We start from the raw sequence: 6,510 nt of genomic DNA on the forward strand, positions 1-6,510 counted from the left end.
TTGAAATGTAAATCATATTATTGAGGACATACATGTCATGATTTTCCTGTTACGACTAGTGATATATGTTCCTATTACAGTTATGTTATGCCATACCAAATTTGGTATCGATACCATTATCGAAACGGCCAGGAGAGGTAAATGTTGTAGGCGGCTAGATAGATATATAGATAGAATGATAGATAGATAGATAATAGATAGATAGATAGATAGATAGATAGATAGATAGATAAATAGATAGTTAGATAGATAGATAGATAGATAGATAAATAGATAGATGGATAGATACGCTAAAAGTTGCCGAAGTTCACCAAGAAATGCTTCGCATTTACTATTGAATTGTGAAAGTCTTAAAGGGGTCGTGAAATGCTCGCTCTAAAGCTACAATGCGAAGCCACCAGCGTCCACACGCACTTAATAGGTGACGTCATCATAAGTAATGCTTTGCCCATCGAGAAGCGCGGAACTCTTTGGTACTTGCGAGTGCGTGCAACCGGGACACCTATCAGCGTCTTTGTTATACGCAATCGGCACTACCATGAAATCTGACATGATATTAAGCAGCGCTCTTGTGGGATGCGGATCGCGTTTGACAGACGCCGATGAGCGCCTGTTCCACGTGCTCGATATGCCATATATAGTTCCGCGTTCCTCAATAGGCAAAGCGTCTATGCAACTCCACTCGGGCTGATGATACAGTTAGCGCATGTGGCTGCCGCTGGTGTCGCATTGTCATTGTAAAGCGACCGTTTCACGACTCCTTTAAGGAATAGGTAATGCGCTGTCTGCTTATTGTTTTAGAAAAACCAGGAAACTTTGGTACAGCAATAACGCTTTCGCGTAATCCTGTTTTAATACACAATTGCCAATGAAACACATGTAGGTACCTTTCTACCGCGCAGCATCAGGCACTACGCAAGTAAGTTCACATATCTGTTTTGATAAGAATGAATTGCAGTTGTGTAACTGTCCATATCTACGACATCTATTCGTAATTTTGTCGTAGTAATACAGTGGTCTAAACCTAGGTCCAAGCCTTGGAAGCTGGTTGCAGTAGCAGGCTGCAAATAATACAAAAGATGATATCACTCTTTCAGATACAAAGCTTGCCGTATGAAAAAAATTGCCTTATAATCATGAGAATGGTGAAAAAGTTAGTTTGGTAGCGGATCTGCCCCCTAACTGACTACGACCACTGCTCAGGTAAGGTAATACATGTGCTTTTTTCCTGCGCCCACGCGTTCCACTTCATGCTACGTCTGAGTGTTATTGGTTCGTAGAGAAAATTAAGGAAGGTTTAACAGATTATTAGTACCCTAAGATATTGCTACTTGTACAAACATAAAAAGAAATTGCTCGCACATGCACTGACACTCGTGTAACCCTTCTTATAAAAACATTGTCTCTTCTTTACAAGTGGAACGCTGTTGTCTCTGAACAGTGGCTACTTGTATTTTATTACAACTCGCAGTATCCAAAGCGGAACCCCTTTTAGCCACAATAGTAACTCCACACACTTTCCTTGCCGAAGCAGGCTTTTTGAAAAGGTACATTTCTACAAAGACTAAGTCGTCCGGTAAAATAACGACCGTGTCTTTGGTTGAAATCATAATCAATTCAAACGATACGAACTTGACAGATTCCTCGAAGAATTCATTGAAGAGTACTATAATACCTAAAAGAAAACCTTAGCGCAGATATTTATGTGTTTTGATTTTCCGATAAGTTGTGGCAAACTTTTGCTTCTATTTCGCACAACTCTGTATTCGGGTGTAGGTAGCGTCGCGCTTCTGCTCGGGCAGCTCGTTTAGGCGCAGCTGTGGACGACGCACCTCAATCGATTGCATAGCTCATGATTCAGAAATAACTGGAAAGAAAACTGTATTGTGTAGAGTCAACTATTTGACAAGCAATCGTATAGGCACGTTGTCTGCATTAAGAAGAGAGTGCCGAGAGTACCGCAGCTAGTGCGGATAAATGCGTGCAGCCTACACCGCACCAACCACCAAACATCAACCACCAAAAAAGGGTAGCGCTACTGCCCCATCAATGGCGAGGCCGCGGAATGCAGCGTGAGTTCAAGTTCCGCATCACCGCCAGCGACCACAAAGAACCTGTCATCTTGAAACAGGGATTCATTCATTTTTCTCATTCCTTATTATTTAAATAGTCTCTCTCTCTTATATATATATATATATATATATATATATATCAGTTATCTTTTCACCCACTTTTCTTTCTTCACATTTACATTACAATTGGCCTTATACCTTCCCCTATACTTTTATTGGCATATTTGTCTGTTATCCTATTATATTGTATATATATTCTTTATATATATATATATATTTATATATATATATATATATGGGTGTGTGTATTTGCATGTACATCCGTATACATTTGCGCTATGTACATTGTAACGCATACATGAAGTGCTGTACCTTCTCGTTTCAACGCCTATGGTTGATTGGGGCTTTGTCAACCTGAATTGGACAGCTTTTCTCTCGGCCACCTTATTTCACGGGAAATGTTTGTTTTTTCATGAAAATAAGTGATTTTGATTGATTGATTGATTGGTTGATTGATTCGTGCCGTCTCGGTTACCGCTGTCTTTAGTCCTCTGCTGCACTCCAGTTTTTCTTACCCTCGTTCACTCTATCCGGTATGCAGGCGCAGACGCTCTCAATGCCAAAACTGGTGTCTATGAGTAGCAATCACAAAGCACAGATTCACGCTTTATGTTGCGCTAACGCCAACTGAATTTGAAGTTATGGATATTCCGATTTGTATAACAGCAACTTTTATTAGCCAATACTGCAGGAGCTGCCAGCATATGAGTGTAACGGAGACATTTCTGTGCACTGCAGGCATCACAATCTATGCAAAACAGACGAAAGAAACGGGGTTAGGATACCTGTGGCTCACAATATTGACAGACTGTACAGCTTTGCTCTTTTTAGTCATCATATACTCTGTCGAATAAGAATAAGACGGTGTCTACGTCACTGAATAAAAGAGCAGGTACCAAAAGTCGCGTTATAGCACAATTTCTTCTGGCATCAATACACCGCCTTCAACATGAGTGCCCTACTGTGAAGTCAGGTGTTGTGAATGATCTCTATAACAGACTTCATGACAGCTGCTCGAATTGCAGACACTCTGAAAACGATAATATATCGGGCTTCTGCTCAGTTTTGAGAACATGAAGATGTATTTCGAGGCTCACATTAGGCCTGATTCAACCGTGATAGTGTGCTCACGTGATCCTAGCATCAATATCGGGTGCTGATAGTGCCATAAAATAAGATGCTTTGTGAGACCTGACTGTTGTGAAATAGTAGAACTTAGAAAAAGTTGCTTCTTCGTGAAATGACGGCCGGTTCGATGAAATAACATCAATAAGGTTCCATAGCTGACGCGAAATTCGCAGCCCGAAACGGCCCACTTCCACGTTGGAAACGAATGGCCACCTTACCGGCCGCTTCGCTGATTTCTTGGATTGCCCGCAGCTGACCCTGTAATGTAAAACTGCTTGGAGCTACCTGCCCCATTCTCCGTTGTTGCCCTTGTTTCTGCTTATTGCGAAGCAATCTCAGAGCGTATGACAGTGATCAATGGAGCTGCATTTATTACGAGTGAGATAGATTCCAGTAAAGACGGGATCAGACAGAATATAGGGCCACTGCAGTTGTTGATAGGAGCAATGTTGTTATATAGGAAGCACTTGCTCGCTTTATGAAGAATTTGAGTCTTCTAACCGCTTGCTTTGCCTTGTTACTGTCAATGTGGAATGTCTGATGATACTATGGCTCCAAAAACTCAATAATTAGCGCCTTCTCAACGTCAATCATTGTAAATATAAAGCTGATGATTCTGAAAGCGCTCTGTGGACAATGTTGACCAGCACTAAGCAGGAATATAATATTATTTGGCTTCTCGTTTGGGACAGTACCTTCAGTACTGCTGATGGTGTTTCCGAAGAAACTTTGTCAGTACTAATGCCTGAACAATTTCAAATATGTTTGTAAGACTATCAGTGGTAATTTATCAAAACCATAGCAGATGTAAGACTGCTCAAAGAAAATAAAATTGCTCGTACCTGTAGGATACTGGCACTGAGGAAGGACAAGCCTAGTGTCACAAACTATAAAAGAATGAGTACAAGAAAAATATTAGAACAGCTTGATAATACATTCACTTTTCAGAGCAGTCCTGTGCAATCAAATTAAAGCTGACTCGTTCAACAGTTACGTTCTCTGCATAAAGGGCATATGCAAAAAATGATGACTGCACTTCACTATGCACGCTAGAAAAGCGGTTTTTTATGTCCGTATATCCTAATATTTAGCCTGAGTTCAAATCTCAATTTTCGCTTTCGAGTTCAGTTTGATACCGTTAATGATGTTACCGGTCGACCTTTACTGTTCGGAACTCTATGAGCTTCAAGCTACTGTCATATACAACAACCTTATCAGCCGTACTGCTGGAACAGATAGGAAAAATGAGCAGAACTCAGTCAGATCAACTCAAGAAACACACCTTACATATTCGCCTAACAGAGACTCACACTCGTAAAAATGTTACTGAGCCTGATTCACTCGGACTCAGTAACCAGATTATTGCTTGCACTCACTCATCCTCAAACTCTCAGCTTGAGCGGACTATGAGTGAGTCCAGATATTTTGACTCATGGGTGAGATCACCTACTTTTGATTACCCGTGATTTCACTTTCGGTGAAAATTGCAGAGGGCCTGAAAGGAACTATTTTGCTAGCCGTGAACGTGTTGCACTGTCATAGGTTGAGTCTGAATAGACTCCTTAAAGTGTACCTGACCATGGTTATTTAGCTTTACTAACTTCCGGAAAACATTCACTTTAAAACATAAAGCAAGACACCCTGTGAACCATACGACTACGCAGTAACGTGGATCTAGCCGTTGGCTAATGCCACACCGCCGAGAGCCGTCCGGGAAACATTAGAGTGTAAAGAGAAAAAAAAATGTGGTGGGCAGATGGATCCTGTGTTGCCTATAGTACATCTTTTAAAGTTTTCAGCTACAGGAGAGAAGTTGGCCATTTGCGGCTAGACCGAGAAAAGAGGAGGCATCCCTCTCGTCGCTAGTCCTTTAGCAGTCTGCTATCTGCTCAAGTGCGGCTCTTCTATGCCATACCGAAGTGAATTTGATCCAGGCTTGTGTTGTTTCAATGGCGGATACCTGACTCATCCTGCTAGAGAATAAAAGGAGAGACATTATCTTGTGAAACGACACGAAAACAATGCATTGCACGGCTATGTTCAGCTTATCGTGCCTATGTGCCATCACAAAAGTATTATATCTTTTTTGTTGCTTTTTTGTAGGTACTGGTAGCGCACGTATTCGGATTAGATATATTTGTATGTTTGTAAAAAGTTATTGTGGCTACATTTAAGACGATAGACGCCTAAACGTTATCTGCCTGACTGTTTTAGACACCTTACGTCCTAGTGCCTGCCTTTGTTTTGCGCCTAAGACGTGATTTCAGTATGCGTAGATTCTATTTAGGGCATCTACTCATGAAAAAAATTCAGCGAAATTCTACATTAAAGGTACAGCAAAAATTGTAGGCTTACTTTTTGTGCTAGAAGTTCGGCGAGATCCTTCACACAAATATGAAATCCTTCCGCTTTTTCACCCAATGGCGCCAGATAAATTTATTTTTTAAACAAAATGCTAGCACAATCAAATACTCCACAATAACAAACGCAAATATCGATACTTGGTAGAGGTTTCGTTCGTCAACGGTAGACGAGTGAAGTCGATAGAATTGATAAGGTCAATAGAGCGCAATTAAGAAATGGGTCATGCTTGACCAAGAACAAAAATGAAAGTTTTGCTGCAGTTACCATGACGTTCTCTAAGAACTCCCACATTGCGCCTTTACTGCTTGTTCTATACACTATAAATTTTGCAGAAGTGCGTCTGCACTTATTAGAATTTGCGGTACAGGTAACCAAACAGTATTTTAATAGAACACATACCACCGCAAACAAGCAAGCATAAACATACACAGAGCGTTAAATTTGCTGACGCCAAAAGTTATTGTGAAAATTGGAAAAGTAAAGTGAATACACGCTTACGTAGAGGATTTCTTAGTCCATATGTTGTACTGAGGCAAAATATGAAAATAGACATCAGCACGACAGGCATCTTATACATAGCAGCCATCAGTATTTTCAATGCCGCCCGAGAAGTCATACCTAAGACTAGACACTTATCGTATATAAATGATCTGCATTTATCAGATGACTCAACGCCAAGAGACATATAAAATCTGTGAGCTATTTTTATGCATTCGGGTCTTGTGTGTATTGTCTCTCGTATTTAAAGCTTGACAAAAAGCATATTCTTGCGGCACACAATCGCGCTTTGAACAAGTGATTGATGAAAAAATACTTTGAACTTATGTCATCGCCTATGATCTCATGCAGATGTCTCTTCCGCTTGTTCGACGGCATGCCCTTTGCA

General features: G+C 40.7%; 1 long non-coding RNA gene across 1 annotated transcript; it reads right to left on the reverse strand.

Annotated features, from left to right (window-relative positions):
- Positions 1-850: 850 nt before the first annotated feature.
- On the reverse strand, positions 851-6,286 carry LOC142764923 (uncharacterized). Its single transcript, XR_012883966.1, has 3 exons — positions 6,123-6,286; positions 4,103-4,147; positions 851-1,061 (listed from the first exon to the last, which is right to left on the reverse strand). It is a non-coding gene; the product is annotated as an uncharacterized LOC142764923 (long non-coding RNA).
- Positions 6,287-6,510: the final 224 nt, after the last annotated feature.

Source organism: Rhipicephalus microplus, chromosome 6 (genome assembly GCF_043290135.1).
Source record: "Rhipicephalus microplus isolate Deutch F79 chromosome 6, USDA_Rmic, whole genome shotgun sequence".
Classification (NCBI taxonomy): domain Eukaryota; kingdom Metazoa; phylum Arthropoda; class Arachnida; order Ixodida; family Ixodidae; genus Rhipicephalus; species Rhipicephalus microplus.